The sequence below is a fragment of the Larus michahellis genome, chromosome Z, assembly GCF_964199755.1.
Source record: "Larus michahellis chromosome Z, bLarMic1.1, whole genome shotgun sequence".
NCBI classification, from domain to species: Eukaryota; Metazoa; Chordata; class Aves; order Charadriiformes; family Laridae; genus Larus; species Larus michahellis.
The window spans coordinates 29,291,846-29,308,570 of record NC_133930.1 but is presented as its reverse complement, the minus strand read 5'-3'; the positions used below and the strand labels follow the sequence as shown (position 1 = coordinate 29,308,570).

The following is a 16,725-nucleotide window of genomic DNA, read 5'->3' as shown; positions in this document are numbered from 1 at the left end:
CCCTGGCTCGGGCAGCCCAAGGCTAAGGCCAAATATTACAGAATTTAAAACTAATATAGTGCTAGGAATGGTTGCGACGTTGCAATTTGCAGTAGATACAAAAACCAAGTAAAAGGGTCTCTGACCTTCCTAACCTTAGATGAGTTGAGATCCACCCCCAACACTCCCTTCCTGCCTACCGTGAATATAATTAAGGGGAAGCTGCAGTGGTAATTTCTCTCCTCATTAACTTCCTGATTGGTTTCAGGCTCAGGATTCTGGCGGGCGGCAGTTTGTCACCAATTCCAAATGGCCAATCGTTAATACTAATGTTTGTGTAACTAACTGCCAGCATCTGCCACGGCTTCTTGTACAACAGTAATAGTGAAAGGGTAACATTAGTGCTTCCCGTGTTAATTCAGATTCTGTTCATCAATAGGAAAATCTATGATGTAATTAGCAAAATGCATTGGTAGTTGAGGCAGTCGGAGGGAACTAAATCATGGTGGTAGCTCCATGGGCCCCTGACACCTTAATCATCAATACTTATTATGTTCTGGATTTTCCTGTTTAGTAGAGAATATTACCAGGCTGCGATCTTTTAAAAGAGAATATTGTTTACAATCATTGCTTGTTTTTTAGAAGCCATGATGAATCTAGTACAACTGCGCAAGAACAAGGAATACGGCGTTGAGGCTTAAACTCTGTCCCCAAACCGCACCGCTGTGATTCAGGGAGCAGATCCTCCATGCTGGAGCCCTGGGTGCTTGCAGGCGCTGGTGACTTCTAGCATGTCTGAAGTTCAATGAAGAAGAAAAAGTCAGCCTTGGCTCTCACAGCCAGGCAAATCCAATGGGATTCAAAGAAAGTAAACAGCAGCCACCTGGGTTTACCCCATCACTGGGAAAATGAGAAACGCTCTCTTAATAAAACACCAACATCCTGTTTCTGGAGTATCATATGTTCCTGCAGTAACTTCCATTTGCAGTTCAGCTTCTTGATTTGTCCTTATTTTAAACACAACCAAAAGATGCAAAAGGCATTATGGAGTTGAGGCCTCATGTATCATTTCCATATACTTTTCCTGTGACTAGATAAAATGGCAATTTCTGTTACTTTCAGGGAGCTTTGCCCATTTTTGACATTGCAGAACCTGCATTGATTTCATACAAGTCTCTCCTTTGACGCACCTAAGGGACAAGTAAGGCTCTAACATCACCCTGCCAAAGCAAACTCTTGTCTTTTAGATCTGACATAAAACTTTGGTTTTTTTAACCCGACGAATGGGATATTAACCCCATACTACATTTTCTCCTAGCTAAAAGACAAAGAAAAGAATGCAGTGTTTAGATATGATAGAGTGACAAAGTAGTCAAGGCAACTTAAAACAGTTTTTAGACAACCAGTGAATGCTGCTAATGGTTTAATGACAGAAAGAGGAATATGGGACTGGAGCATCATGTATTCCCCTGCTACATGGTCAAACGCACAAAAGAGCCAAACAAGTCTCTCCAACATCCGCAGGCCTGAATAACCAACAGACTACCGGAGGAGGGCACTGATTTGCACCCAGAGTGGGCTACAACAGCATTTAGGTAACTTCCAGTTGGGAACAACTTTGTAGATTTCCTCCCCCCCCACACACACCTTTTACCCAGAAGTGCTGCAGGATCAGAAACAATTGTTGGAGGGTGCAAGAGCCAAACCCTCTTCTTCCGTAAGCACATACCAAGCAATTCCTGATGCTGCCTTTCCTGCCTCCCCTTTTCAGTGTGTAAGTGGGGTTGATGGTGGAGTGCAAGGAGAAGTCACATCTCCTCAGTGTCTGGATGAGGACGCAACTTATCTTTCCACTTCATTTCCCCTTCTAAGGCTGTGCTTGAGATCTCATCACTGCCTACGAGGTCCCAGGACTTGAACCAGGTGCAAACACGCAAGTTAGGGAAAATGAGTGGAGGACCAGAGGAACATTTTTGCTCCTCTGGAAGGGAAGCTGCCTCGCCTGTTGAGACACACTGACAGCACGAACATACTCATTGGGTGCCCCGGTCTGTACCATAGCCCCATGATGTGAAGCACACACCATGCATTACTTCAGCCGAGTAACTTGTTGGCGTGGTTCATGCTTTGACTGCTACAACGTGACAAAACAGAGATGCTGTATAAGTTCATACCCCAATGCCAAAGCGGAAATCACCTGCAGAAAATGCAGCAATAGGCACTTCTCCTGACGTGTGCTAGAGAATACCTCCTCAAAGGCCGTTCACGGCCTCAGATTTTGCGTGCCAACAGCACAAGCTTTGGTTGGGTCTGGCAACATCTAGCATCAGGAATCATCTCTTTCTCCATGAGGTGCCTTGCGCTATGTAGTAAAGGAATAGCAGTGTGGCTTCAAGGGGTCTGTCTGGCTTGAGGGCTCAGCTCTTGGACTCTGAAACCTCATTCTGCTCTGATTTAGCAAAGTCCAATGCGTTAAGATTCAAGACATGCTGTAAGGAATGTAGAAGTATGAAGGAAGCGATTGGGGTTGAAAGGGGATATTTTTTTGTTTACTCCTGAGTAGCCAAATGGGCAAGAGGCTTATTTATTTTAAAGGATTTGTTAACATTTTTAGCGTGCATGTGCCTGGGAGTGATGGAAAGGCCCATTTTTAAATACTGAGATCTATAAATCTCTGTGACAAACTTACAGAAAGTTCTTTTTCCTCAATGGAAAGAATCCAACAGAAAACCCACTCAACACGCTGCAGCATGGATGTTAAAAACCTACCATAGCAAAACTGCCACTTTGTTTGTATAATCTATTTTTCCAGCAACTCTACATTAATTTATTACAAACGTGGGGAATAACACAGAGGGCAACTTTTTTGGTAGACAGACACCCACATCTGTTTCTTAGCACTTCAGGCAGTGCCTCCTAAGCCTTCTGGACCAGTGGAGCTCCATCAGCCTGCAACAGTTCTCACAGGGCATCAGACATCCCAATCAAACTTCAAATGGAAAACCTCATTACATGGAACAGTTCCAGTCACCAACTGGCTGGTCTCACAAACCACCTCAGGATCCGAAGCACCGATCTAAATAACATGGGTTGACATGGGTTGGTTTTATTTTTTTCCATGGACTTCCAAATTGATCACAGTTTTGATGCTTAGGCAATTTGGGCTATACATGCTGGTCTCTGGATGCACATAGGGGTATGTTAATGACAGCCACATAGGTTTTAAAAACAACCTGTCACTACCCAGATATTATGTCTAGCAGAGGAGACTGCTACTCCTGTATCCAAACCTGCACTGCTTACTCAGATGGACTTCCACTGCAGTGAATGGGAGACACCGAAGTCCATCAAGGAGCACTGAGTAGGTGCAATGCTGATAATAAAGAGCGAGATACTTGGGTTGGGACTTGTAGCTATAAAAAGGCAGCAAAAAGGAAATGGGCAATTCTGTTCCAGTGTTTTAATCACACAGCAATAAAATGTAGAAGTTCCAAGTCCAAAGAAACAAAACCCATGTTCTTCTTGATTTAAGTCTATGAGATTCATCTGTTGGAGGCTTGCGGCTGATCCTCCCACGGTTGTTACACAGCCTTTATCTGTGTAAATAACAGCACCAGAATTGGGCCTGTGACAGTTTTTAAAGACCATTCCTTGATCTAATTACCTTTTATCCTTGGGAAAGCACCTGAATACTTTTAAGCTATATGAATCTGAAATTTTTTTGGCTAATATCACACAGGAAAAGAAGCAAGAAGGGATTCCAACCATAAAAACAAAACCTTACATCTTCTGACACTGGAAACCACATTGACTTTTAATGTGAGTGATCCCTGGAATTCAATGGACTGAAAAAAATAATACGCTTTCAGTGATGTGAGAAAGCAGAAGGATATTCATGCTTGAAAAGTAAATATTTTTCTGAGTTTACATTTAAAAAACTATTAAACCCTCAATAAGGAGCAATTTTTAAAGATTTAAAGTTGAGAGGTACAATCCATTTTTTAGAACTCTTTCACGTTCTTTTTCAGGGAAAAGGAAAATAAGTAAGCATGCTGCTCTCGTACTTCTCCCTGGTGTGCAGACACCCGTGTGCGAGCACAGCCACACACGCAGGATGAAGGGGAGTGGAACCAGACTGCTGCTGGCAGCTCAAGGGTACCAGAGCATCACTAAAGCGTGCCTGGATTTTTGTTGTGACAGGAACTGCTCTTCATGGCACCTTCTCCCCTGCAGCCAAAGCCCTTTCCTTTTGCGAATACCACTGGAAATGGATGCTGCCTAAGCAAGCAGTAACTTCCACTCCAGCCTCAACAGACCCCATATGAAGTGTCTCAAAAAACAAACAGGCCTAGGAAATTGGTGGCAGTCAAACCAAGAAGCAAGACATGCTACCTGTGCGAAGGGTGGAAAGAGAGAGAATGGTGTCGGCTCTCTCCCCAGGTTACCACCTCAAGGACTGGCACTGGTCTTCTCGGTGTGGCTATCAGACATAAGTGGGGTGACCAGTAATGCTCTGAGGATAGGCTGTCTCAGTGGCCTGAAAACACCATGGGTCAAATTCAGTTTGACAACACTGCCCAGTTTCCACCCACGTCGATGGTATTCTGCCACTCTGCTGCTCAGACTGACCCCAGAGGACTGACTCGACCACCCACCACCAGCAAACAGCCTGCCAAGCTACAGCAACTAACATAAGACACATGGCAACTGCCTGACAAAGCATTAGGTCAAAACCCCCATATCAACTAAACAAAGAAAAAAACTGGTTACTGCTGCAAGAGCAGGCACTCAGAATCGAAGAACCATCAGAACCATCTCAGTTGCTGCTTCAGCAACTGAGAAGACACACACACAAAAATACAGTGACAGAAAAATTCAATTTTCCTATTGTGAAGAAAGCATCAGAATGGTGACAAGAGTGTCAAGAGTTTGTCCTGACTTTGCTGTAGATCATCATAAGATGGGCAAGATGAAATCTTGATGCAAACACATGCAGAAAAGCCAAGTTAAGTTATCCTAAGTAATCTTCATTCAGCTGCCTCTCCCCTTTGGAGTGCTGAACCCTATGCTCTCAAATGTTGAACTCTTTAAGCACAGAGCTAATTAACAAAATGTCAAAAAGAAAATCCGTCTCCACTGAATCTCTCATGTGATTCATTCCTGTGTGAATGCACTGTTTGAAAAGAGGGAGGACTACTGACTTACACTAGGGTGAAGAAACCAGTGCTAATGGCAGGCTGTTCTTCACAGACCAGCCACACAAGGGGACCAGTCTCATACTCTGATATTCTGCCCTGTAAAGATCTGAGACACCAGCAGTCAGGAGCCTATGGCTTGATGGGTTCCTGATAGAAGGCCACAGAGAAGCTGCAAAACCTTAAGAAAACGAAGAGACAAACTTTCTGTGTTTTCAAGATTTCCTTTGAACACAAAGATTCGTATTTTGTAAAGCTGCAGTAACTCATGTTTCTGACAGACGTTCACACTCACTGAGTCCCCAACATCTTTTAGTTCTTTTGCTTCTACTCCGTGTGAACTAATCTAAAAACACGCTGAAGTTTCCTCCCTCACATCTCTCTTGCTCGGGATGAATGCTGGAATGAAAGGGTTCCTACTGACTGAGAATTCCTGCCAACATCTGCAACTGCATAAATGTGCAAAAAATGTTCTGTACTGACTGACTGTCTTCTCCTGTCTCTCAGGCCTCATCACAGACTGGGACCAGGTGGTGGCTCTCACAAGGACGAATTCTGGAAGCCCACCTGAAGCCAAGGGTTTCCACTCACTGGAGCTGGTTGCCACAACATAGCATGGGTGCAGGCTTTTTAGAAGCAGTGTTATGCACAGCAGAGAGTGAGACAAGACATTAGTCTAGCAGGGAGGCTGGTAACAAATAACTACAAGGGGCTGACAAAAACTCAGCTATGGATCTGCCTTTAAACCAAACTCCATGTATTAGATACACCCGCTGAAATGTTTTTGTGATTTTTGCTTTGATCAATGTATTGTGGACTGTTCTCTGCAGACCAACTTAAGAAAAACGGGAGTGGTGCCACTTCCCTGCTTTGCATGTTATTAACATAAGGGCAACCAGTCCAGTTCTAGAAACGTATGTCCGTGGATATTCTCCTGCTGACAAGAAGTTTCAAGAGCAATGAACAAAGCTGCTTTTTGATGCAAAAATAAAAACAAGCCTAAGGATCTGGAATCGAAAACACGTCCCATCTGTGTCTCTTAACATAGATATACTATTTCACAGTACAGCCCTTTCCCCCTTCTCAAACACCTACCCTTCTCACTAACATTTAAAGCAATTAGGATTATCTTGAATGCTCACAGTAGGGCACATTCATTGTGTACTTTCAAATAGCATTAATTCTTGGCATTAGGAACTCGGGATAAAAGGTAAAGATCTGAACGGAGATCTTTATTCAGCATGCTTTACCACGGATTATCTCATTCTTTTCCAGTTCATGCTTGTACTTTTAGCAACTAAGAAGACAGGGCTGTAACTGATGTAATTAGAAACCAGAAGCTGAAGAAAATATCCTCCTGCCGATTCCCTCACCTCTGGCTTTAAATTCTCTTACAATAATACGTGAAACAATCAAACAAGGCTTTCCACTTCTCAGCCACCATCAGTTAAGACAGGGAGGATGCAAAGACAACGTGCACGAAGCACAGGCTTTTTCTCTGAGATTCCAACACCTACCTGGAAACTATACCAATCCATTACAAAGCAATCGCCCTACATGCTTGTAGACATGATCGGGAGCGGAGCAGTACTGATGAACCAACGCTCTCTGCTACTATCAGTGTCACATTCTGTGGCTATCTTGATGTCACTAAGTCACTGCTGCAGGGTAGGAAAGGCAGAGGGTGAACCATCTCAGAAAAACCTCCTGAGGAGCAGGTATGCTGAGATGAGCACCTTTGCTGTGAATGACTGAAAGGCAATGCGCAGAATTCAGCTGGTAAAAGCTTGCTTTTGGGTTGGCAGAAATGAATGGTTACTCACCTCTTGTGCAAGATATTCACCAGGAACGCTCACTTTGCCCCAGCCAGGTCGCAGCAAGGTATAAATCAGTATAACCCCGCAGAAAAACTCCCCAGTTTATATTCCACTGCCAGGAACCCTGATAGCTAGTTCTCTCAGTAGGGAGACACGATTTTAGTGGTTTCACACAGACATTTTCTGTTTTGGAAGACATGAAGTGAAACATTCTCCGGGAACAGGACATCTCAATGTAAAGCAGACACTTCCCACTGCTGGGTAACAAGGTAAAATGCGCTCTTCTACAGACGTTTTTTTGGTTCATCTCTAAGTGTAAACATCTGTAAGATTACACAAGAAGCATGAGGACCTCAGCATCCCAAAAGAGCTGAGATGAGGTCACAGATTTGAGGTACTGTTGTAATTTATATAGTGTTACCCGGTAGTAACACTACAAAAGAAAAGGCATAATGATAAAATACCAAAGGCATCTCCCTTTTCCTTCCCTACCCTTCCCCAGTCATTTATTTAACCCCAGCGTTGTCCTGCGCACACATTTGCATAGCAACACTGGGAATTACACCCGGGAATTACAACCGGAGAACCAGTTCTGCTGCTGAACATGCAGCCCCTTTGGTTTTGAACTGCCAGTACTGGAAAGATGCACGTGCCTCTCCTTCAGGCGGTGAGTCTGTGTTACAGACCTACTTTTGGAGAGCCCTGCTTCCCTCAGAGATCCAAAGTCCACCATGGCAGGGTAAACCCAATGGTTTGCATGGCTGCACTCTAAACCATAGGCCAACAAAGAGACAATGATTTGGGGAAAAAAAACCCAAACCACAAACGACTTCAAGATTAGAGAGCAGCCACGGAAACATATGAGGAGGCATCGATTTCCAGGAAAGGCATATAAAAAAGTGGCTGTGAGGGATGGGGGTATTTGGAGATCTGCCACCAGCTGAGGGGCAGCAAGGAATCTCAGAGTAATGAAGCAATTTGCTTCATCACGTAACAAGGCTGTGACAAAGCTGGGACCTTTCATCTCTTTATTCCTGGAGGTCGGCTACTACTTCTCTATTCCACACACAACACTGGAGACTGATTCTCCATCAAAAAAAAGATGTCCCTAGTGTGTTGTACTCAGAAGACTGGCAAAAGACAGAGGCAGCTCTGAGGAAAGAAACAGACTTCAAATCCACTTTCTGGACTGTTTTTCTTATTCCTATAGTAATTAAAATCTGTTCTAACAACACGATTAAAATACACACGTATCAATCATTTCTCATGAGAAATACCTAATTATCTCATCAGTTGCTGCTGCGCAGGCCCAAATGTCTATTCTGGGCATTCTATCCTGCCAGGACTGGTTTTGCACAAAATTGCTGTGCTACAGGGCCAGGGAGCTTGGGACCTGCTAGGCTCTCCCATTGCTGGGCACAGCAGCAAGGCAGGGATCTCACCGCCCCATGCGTCCCCCCTGCCCCACCGCCTTTGAGGCCAGATCCATGAAATGAACTGCATTTTTTGAAAAAGTCGACTTTCCTTCCTGTGAAAAAGAAAACAAACCATTCCACGGATCTGGGTCAGAATAGGCCACACAACCACGTGAACAAGCAGCAACCTCTGGTGGCAAGGCAAAAACAAGCAACAGGCTGCCTACAACTCCAAGTCTAGTGACAGGAATCATAGAATAGTTTGGGTTGCAAGGGACCTCTGAAGGTCATCTAGTCCAACCCCCCTGCAATGAGCAGGGACATCTTCAACTACATCAGGTTGCTCAGAGCCCCGTCCAACCTCACCTTGAATGTTTCCAGAGATGGGGCATCTACCACCTCTCTGGGCAACCTGCTCCAGTGTTTCACCACCCTCATCCTAAAAAATTTCTACCTTATATCTAGTCTGAATCTACCCTCTTTTAGTTTCAAGCCATTACCCCTTACCCTATCACAACAGGCCCTGCTAAAAAGTTTGTTCTCATCTTTCTTATAAGCCCCCTTTAAGTGTTGAAAGACCACAACAAGATCTTCCTGAAGCCTTCTCTTCTCCAGGCTGAACAAAGGCTCTTCTCCAGGCTCACCACTCATGTGAGCCTGTTGAGGAAAGAAGGCATCTGTCCAGCTGAATCCTCTGCTTGTCTCACTGTGAGTTTGCAGAAACGTGTGGTTTCAGCAAAACACAACCAGTGGGTTGGATTTTTTCTAAAGCAGAAATTTTTATCAGAACAATTTCCAGCCAGCTCTAAAGAAGAGAAAATGGTGTCCCATCTCTGCGCTCTATGGTCCCCTCAGACATAATTTGAGGACCTCACGCCAATTTTATGGAGACTGCTTACTGTCCATCTCCTTTGTGGTCTGCATATTCTCCTATGCTGACGACGCAGGCTTTTCCATATATCCCCAGCATCACCCAACTCACAGATAACACTACACAGAGGTGACTGAAATGGACATCCCCAGCTGCCGTTAAACAGCGGCAATGTTATCATGGCTTTCACGTGGCAGCACAAGAGAATGAATGGACGAAATGCTGCCCACTGCAGACAGACAGATGTGGGGAGGAAAGACGCGCCTCAAGGGAAGACCTCACATGCTATACCTACCTCCTAGTGCAACACTGGAGACAACTAGTGACTCCCAACTCCCCATATGATCAACTACAATACAGTTGCCTTTGTTTTGCTTGGTGTATATACATTTAAAACCTGTCTAAACAAGAAGTTCTTTTTGAATAACTGCCTCTAGAAGCATCCATTGTCCTACTCAGAAAATGCATTGCCATTTGCAATAGCTCTGTCAAGAAAATGTTTTTTGAAAAGCAATGGTAACTTTAAAGGAAAGAGTGCATTCGAGGTTCTGGATAATGTTACCAAGCAGCAGAATACGTGGAGAGACAAAAAAAAACGCACAAGATTTCTCCCTTGTGTAGCTATACTAAAGGAAGGAAATAGGATCCTAAAAGCTTTAATAATCCTGTATAACTTTTTGGTGTTCAGCACAGAAATCCAAACATAATGCTATTTTGGCTGAATGTCTCTCTGTTCTTGGATCAGAAAGGCTGTTAATCTCCACCAGCATATCAGGGAGAAAAAAAGAGCATATCACACTTTGTGCAACAGCAGGACTAGCCATATAAATGTAAATGTTAATTCTGGTCACCCCTCTTTATGTTTTTATTGCTGCCAATGTCACTTTCAATCTATAAAACAAGGATGAAATCCATGCCCATTGCCATCAGTCATAATGCTCAAAGAGAAACCAAATAGCTAATAATGACAGCCTCAGCTTTTTCAAGTTTAATGACAGTCTTAATTTTAGAAAATACTGGCTCAGTGCAAAAATGCCATGTTATAAAGCTTGAAAGATTTTTTTGGACACTATTTGCAAGCTCTTGGAAATCAAGAGGTTACTCAACAATCAGAGAAAATGCTAAGTCTAATGAAAGCGATCCATTATGGTAGATACAATAGCCTTTTTCACTTGCAAAGAATGGATCTTTTTTTTTTTTTTTTTGATGTTCTTATCATGCAAACTTCTCTGCTGGGAAGGAAGAAAACAAGGACCTGCAACTCATACCACATTAGTGAAAGCAGAAGGAGGTCTGTCACTGTCTTCAGCGTGAGCAAGACTGTACTCACCAATGACTGCTCAAAATCGAACGAGAGGGAAGAAAAGAAGAAGCCTTATCATTTACAGCTTACAATTTAAGTGAATCTACAGTTTAAAAAGCCCAGAAGGCTTTAAAGTGACTTAATATTGCCATGGCATTACCATTTTTAATATTGACTTTAATTTGGAAGCAAGTCAAGCAGATTGGCGGTAAAATGGTTCAACATGTATTGATGAAATACACAGCACAAGATGGGTATATGCATGAATAGAGTAAAAATGTTGCTACTTATTTTAAAGTGAGATTGATGCCCTCCGAAGTTTAGGAACCTCACAGCAATAAGTCACAATACTTGAGAAAACAGGGACAAAAACGGAACACAAAACCTTTTTGAGGTAGTCAAATAAGTTAAATGAAGTTTCACACAACATTAGGCTTAAGACAGACCCGCTGCGTTATATTTATATTTATTTCCATGAACACAACAGCAGTATTAAATGCAGCCTGTGAAACGCTGGTGCAGCAGGGAGGCTGTCTCTGCTCCCACGTGGAGGTCCAGCCTCCCACTGACCCTGTGCCACCAGCCGGAGGGGACAGGCTGCACCTAACGATGCTGCTGCTTGCTGCCAGCGCCATCTCCCCAGGCCCAGGAGGTCCTGCTGATCTCCCACAGCCCCGGCCATGCAGACCCAGTGGGAAGGTGTTCTGGATCCTGACAGCAGCGCCCTTGCTAGGAAGGGCCAAACTCCCCTGAGATCACAGTTAACGGTCTACAAGCTGTGTGTCAACAGGGCCTAAAAACCTTGGTCGTTTTAGTTTCCTACAAGGATATGAGGTTACCTCAGTGCTCTTGTGCCATCTTCCCTTACTAAGGTTACTGGAATGGGCTTGAGTGTATCTGACCAATTTTCAACATGTGCTTCCCTTGCCTCGCTTCCCTTGCTTCAGACCTTGCCACGGTCTGAAGTCAGAAGGGGAACCTTAAATCATGTTTAAGTGGCAGAAAAGTTCTAAAATAAATAAATAAATGAATCAGAAATTTATTCTTGTCATCTGTGGTAGAGAAAATTTTAAGACAGGTTCCTTAGGTCTAGCTGGCCAACCCAGACACTGATGGCCATGTCGAAGTCTGCCTGCCTTCAAGAGGACCACTCCAACACTATGTCTCAGGTAATTTCAACAGCGCTGAATGCAACTCTGGTCAATACAAAACCGATTCAATGCTGTCAGGGCAAGGCAGGGAGGAGAGAAGGGAAGCAAAAAGTGGAGCTCATCTTCAGCCCTGATGCCACCCACCGCTGGCACGGGGTGGTGGAGCAGGGGGGAGGGCAGGGGCTGCAGGACCTTGCACCACACAGAATAACTGAACACCTGGTGCCGTTCAGGGTCAAGGCAGGCTTCTTCCCTCCCTTGGAGGATGGGGCGGGCAGGCACCTCTGTCTCCCTCCACACATGTAGCTGACCGGTACAGCAGAACAGGAGATGAAGTGATCCAAGCTGGACAGTTAAGAGACAGAGGTACAGAGGTCAGCCCCAGGGCTGAGGAGGGGTAATTACTTTCAAACTAGGAGTCAACCCACATTCCTCTTTCCTCGCTTCTTTCTCACTGCAGTTTGGGCAGTTACAGCTTCACTTGGGTTAGCCCCTGCAAAAGTGTCCATGTAAAAGGAATATGCCAGACCCTTCTCAACAAGCCAGTGTTGTTTCAGTCTGATGTAGACTGAACCCACACATAGCATTTTATGCCTTGGAAAAATGAGAGACTCAATCCACAAAATTAAAGTCCCTGGAAACACTTATGACTCAGGGAAAAGCAGGGGCAAGATGTGTTTGACACAGCTGGTACAGATAGCTTTATGAACTAGAAGTTCATATTTACCCGAGAGAGGACAGCAAAAACTGAGATGAGCTAAGTTCTGATATAAGAATATTTAGGAGGCTTTAAACTGCATTTAAGGGTACACAGCTGGCTCAAATCTGGCTTAGACTGGAATTTATCAAAATGTGTTTTATATAGCCAAATGCCAATACAAAAATCCGCTAAAAAAATCTAGTGTAAACAGTTGTTTCAGGGTGGGAAAGTAAAACACTCCTTGCAGTGTCTGCAACTGCCCTGAGACAGAACTTGAAAGGGAAAATGATTTATAAATGAACAGGAGAGAGCTCATTGATTTTTCTTTTTCTTTCATGTCCAGAAAGGAGACAAAACTAGTGACAAACTGGACTAAAAACATTCTTTTACTTTCAGCTAAGACATGATTAGTGCCATGCTTGGGGTAAATAAACATGCTACCCACAGCATATGGGGTCTGATTCAGACCTTATGCAACCCTTCTATTTGGGAGGCTTAACTGATTTAACAGATACAGTTAGATAAACATCAGGCATAGAGCTTTAAAACTGGCACTGTAAAATTACAAGTAAGCAGGAAATAAATGCAATGATGTTAAATGCCAATCTTAAAGCGGAAACAAAGCCACAATTTTTTGTTTTATTTCTAGATGACCCACAGGGAGTCCTACGTGGTTTAATTTGGCTCCCATTCTTTCTGGATCATGTATTAAAATGAATCCCAGCACATGAAGAGTTTGATTCTGAAGATACTTAAAAACCAGTCTCCAAGTCTTTCCAGACTTTTAAGACAAGCGTATCTCAAAAATAAATGCCCCCCACCCTCAATCCCTTTCAAACATTTTTAAAGTGAGGTGTAATATCCCCATCTGTGCTCGGATGCTTTCGGCTTTTCTCGCATCTTGTCCAACCCGTAGGTGCCAAGAGCAGGGTAGACCTTTCTTAGCAGAGGTGGGGTACATTGAAGAGAAACACTGGGGTAACGCTGGCACGTCCCTCATGCCGTGCCACCGTGTGCCTGCGCTGCGATGCGAGGGGAACGTGCCCTGCCAGCAAAAGCTACGCCAGCCCACCGCAGAAACCACCAAGCCACTTCAAGTCTTCTCCTTAAAACACCAACAGCACCAAAAGGTTAACGAAAATGCTGACGCCCTCCTAACTACAGAGGGGAGAGCGGAGTCCGTCTCCTATTCCGATTATGCACAAAGAGCATGAATATGCATTTGTATATGATCTTATTTACAAGTGTAAAAGCAGCGAGGGGAAGCAAATACTGTTATAGCATGCAAAACATGCTTTGCACCAGCGCAAACACAATCTGGTATTTTTCCATTTTGCAAGTGAAAAAACACTTTGTCTAAATACTTCTTTCTGTGTTCTCTGTAGGGCAGACTAACAAAATGTCATTTACAGGCAGAAAGCAGCTATAACGCTTCCATGTCTGACCCACTTCAACAGGTCTGGAAGAAACGAAATACAATTTATTATAGCCTATTTAGCTCTGCAACAATTGCCCTTCAAAACCCGAAGGAGAACAATGTAATTGAACGTACATGCCTTGTCCCTGCAGAAACCTCAAACACCCTCAGGCAAGAGCTAATACAGATGTAGTACAAGGCATTAAAAGAGTGCTGGATGCTGTAGCTAGCAATTATCCTGGTATTTAACCAAATCTATCGCTCATCAGGAAAGCGTTTAGTGCAGTAGTCGGAGCGAGACAGGCTGACACGGAGCACAGCTACTTAACTGTCCCCTCCAGCGATTACACTTTCTCAACCCGAGAGTCATGTCAAATTAAACAACTATACATTGACTTTTCACTTCTGCAAACATTAAGGTATGACTGACAGCTCCTGGATGCTGTAAAACAGTCATTATAATCAGCCAACATACCGTTAGCTTATTTGCAGTACGGTTTTTTTTCCCCCTATTCTGAGCAACTTCCTCCCGGACTGTTTTTACAGTGCTCTATAGATACGTTTGCTTTGACTCCTTGCACGGTCACCGTAACAAAATGCCACCCCCCACCACAAGAAAGCAACATCAAATTAAGTGACTTAACTTGCATCCAAGATCCCCCCCTTTTTTTTTCCCTTAGTCCTGGCCAGCACTTGCCCATCTAACTCAAATTTGGAGATGTCTGGACAGCAGCAATTGGATGGTAGCACTGCACCAAATACTGTTAATATGGCACCTTTCTGGAGTATTTTTTGCAATTCCTGCCCTGACTCCCGGAACTCTCTTTCAATCTACATATGGCAGACACGGCAAGAGGAGCGAGTCACCTGCAAGAATGGGAAATTAAATGACAAGCTCTATGATAGCGTTCTGAGTATGTATTCATAAAAACCTCAAGCTTCCTAAGGCTATTACGGCACCCCTATGTCAAGGCACCACTTACTATATATATCTGAAGACTGCAGCTTAGTAAAGTTACTAGAAACCGAACAGGTACATAAAGCAGTCAAGGTTGTGAAGAAATACGTCCCTTTGATTTTATATGCAACATTCTGGCACCTGAAACCACTACGTTATAAGTGACAGCTTTACTCTCCACCCCTCTAATTCAAGCCACAAGAGTAACATAAAAGATGTCCAAACTTTCCCTTCTCAAAATAAAAGGACAAAGTAAAAAAAATATTCATAAATAATGCTCAATAATTCTTTCTCACCACCACCACCACCTCCCCCCGTCGCCTCTGAGAAAGCTCACTGGTTCCTTTAAAGCCTCTGGTAAAAAAGCAGGTGAGATTAATACTGTATCATTAAGATAATTATGAACACAAACAAGTCTAGAATTCTACTGGTATGCCTGGAAGCCTCTGTATTTACATGATGAGTGGATCTGAAGTTTCACCTTCATACTGCCTGCAGCAGACTGAAAGGTAAACTTTACAGTGTTAGGTGTTTTTTTAGAAAAACAGAATAGATCAACTAAATAAAATTAGTAACAATAAACACATTGTGGAAACTGTTCTGAGCTACAAAAGTATGATTTTACTGCAGGACCAGCACTCAAAGCAAAAACAGCAGCTGAAAACAGCTGAGGAGGACAAATGAAGTATAGTTTTCTCTCCTCTCTGGTAGTACCAACTGCAGTCCCACTCCTTTTTCCACTTCTGAACTATATTTAATACCAGAGCATGGGTCTCAGAAATCTAAAATTAAATACAACAGTATTTCAAACATCACATCTCTCCCTCTGGCCGAAAAGCCAAGCAATAATAAAACCAAAAGACATTGGTGGAGAGTCCAGGACACGCCAGGTCTGTTTCAAACACAGAGGGTAAAGCAGTCACAGCACTAAAAACAGTGAAATATAACTTAATTCCCAGGATTTGCAGTATAGCACTGAAATAACAACATCATAGGAAGTACTTAAAAACTTTGCTGGTCTATCTCCAATCTTTTCTTTCATTACTTTTTAATAAGCTAACTGCCACCAAAGCACCCAACTTTCACTAAAGCAAGTTACTGTCCTTGTCTGTGGGCCAACCAACACAGTGTGCTTTCTACTTCATGTGGCTATTACTGTTTAACTCCAGGGATATTTCTCAGACTACCAGATCCCCAAGAGAGCAGATTTACCTCCAAAGACTAACCCTCAATTTACTCAGATAAGTGTCTTGGTTGTATTTTGCACTGACTTCCTACTTATGTAATTGGACAAAGGCACCTACTATTTTATCTTATTCTCAATGACCTTGTTTTCCCACTGCAGTTGAAGGGACTAAAACAAGCAGGGAGACCATCTGTCATTCCAGCCAGATGCACCAGTAACTTTTGTAGTTTTTGTATTTTAAGGTTCCTGGGTAAATTTCCTCCAAATCTTCTGCTCAAAGTTGCATCTCTGGGAGACATTCAAACCAAGAAAAAAAAACCAAAACAAAACAACCCTGCACCCAAACCAAAACCTACCAATGGGCCTTAGCTCCGTTTTGGTGGTTACCAGCCAGCTGCATCACCTCTACATCTCAGAAGCAACCTCCTCCAGCTGAGCAGCTCTGCCTTGCCGGAGCACAGCACACCGTCTGTATGTAACACCCTCATCTCACAGGTCCCCCGGCTCTGCTGCTGAGAAATTCAACGTTAGCATCTGCTGTAGGAACCCTACAAAAAACCCAATTAAGCTAAACCAAAATTCACATTTTGTATTTCTAGCCAAGAAACCATAAAACTACAATATTCGAAGAACTGTATTATTCAACGGTATTTTTTCAAAGTAAAAGGCTACTTTGCTGAAAAGCCAATGCTAAAACGCTGCACTTAAACAAAATACTGAAATACTTTTAAGA

General features: G+C 43.3%; 1 protein-coding gene across 2 annotated transcripts in view; it reads right to left on the bottom strand.

Annotated features, from left to right (window-relative positions):
* The window catches only part of DMRT1 (doublesex and mab-3 related transcription factor 1), a 59,871-nt gene that overhangs the window by 403 nt on the left and 42,743 nt on the right, over positions 1-16,725 (bottom strand). The window lies entirely within an intron of this gene.